Raw genomic sequence first — 1,237 nt, forward strand, 5'->3', positions numbered from 1 at the left:
AATCACACACATATACATAAATGTTTCACCTGAAAACCTTGTCCTTTAGAGGGTTGGCTCGGGAAAGTGGTACCGCCATTATCACAGCCCGCTTCCAGAAAAATCTACCAAACAGATTTTAACACATCTTGCAGTTACTCTTACCGATTCCGCAACCTACGACCCTTCCCTCGTGTCCTTCCTGTCCATGCTCGTCAGCAGAAATCATATAACTGAGCGGTCCACAATATACCCATCCACCTATATACATGCTAATCAGGGCATTTCCTTCAATTACATTAAAGGATTCAGAATTTTGTAACAGCAAAGAAATTAAAACACCCTAAAATGAAAAATATATAAGCCACACTTACCCATAGCCTTGAAATTCTCTTATCTATCAGCATCAGAGTCTTTAAGCAATAGATAGCTTATTTTTAAAAGCCAACATTTATCTTATCTTTTTTTCTTTCGTTTTTCAAATGTTTTCTTTTATTGACGAATTATCTAACCTTCCAGTGAACCAAGATTCGGCGAGTAACTGAAATGTGAGTGGAATAGCCCTTAGATTATCTTTCCTCTAAATTTCGTCTTTTCTTTGTATATTTTTTATTTGTTTTTTCGGATACCTAACTATCCAAACTAAACGAATTTCCTCTGCCTCCCACTTAACCTGATCTCTCAAAACTTAACTAAAAGATAGTTATTAATTTTAACAAGCGAACTCCTGTAAAAGAAAATCTACTGTAATGCTTAATTTCCATAAGAAAATTTCTTATAAAGTTAAAAATATATTACCATGTTATGGTACCTTTAGTTTTCTTTTTTTCTAAATACAAATTCTTTTATTTACAAATCTGAACAATCTTTTGTAAATTCATTATCTTACATCATGAAATAACACTTCATTTGAATAAGAATTAATTAAGCTAATGATAAAATATGAACAATTGAATTCCCAAAGCTACTTTTACTTCAGAGAGAGAGAGAGAGAGAGAGAGAGAGAGAGAGAGAGAGAGAGAGAGAGAGAGAGAGAGAGAGAATCTTTTCATATAGCTGATCACATATTGCGGTACAATATTTCATTTTATCAACTATTGCATAATTATACAGAAATTGTAAGTTTTAGAGCTTTTCCAATAATTTTCATTCGGAGGATCTTTACGGGTAATATATAACAGGATTTGTGAGGAGGTGGAAGATTTGGATGGGAGAAATGAACAGAGAAAGTATGACATTGCTGTAAAAAAAATAAAAG

This window comes from Palaemon carinicauda, chromosome 1, assembly GCF_036898095.1.
Source record: "Palaemon carinicauda isolate YSFRI2023 chromosome 1, ASM3689809v2, whole genome shotgun sequence".
NCBI classification, from domain to species: domain Eukaryota; kingdom Metazoa; phylum Arthropoda; class Malacostraca; order Decapoda; family Palaemonidae; genus Palaemon; species Palaemon carinicauda.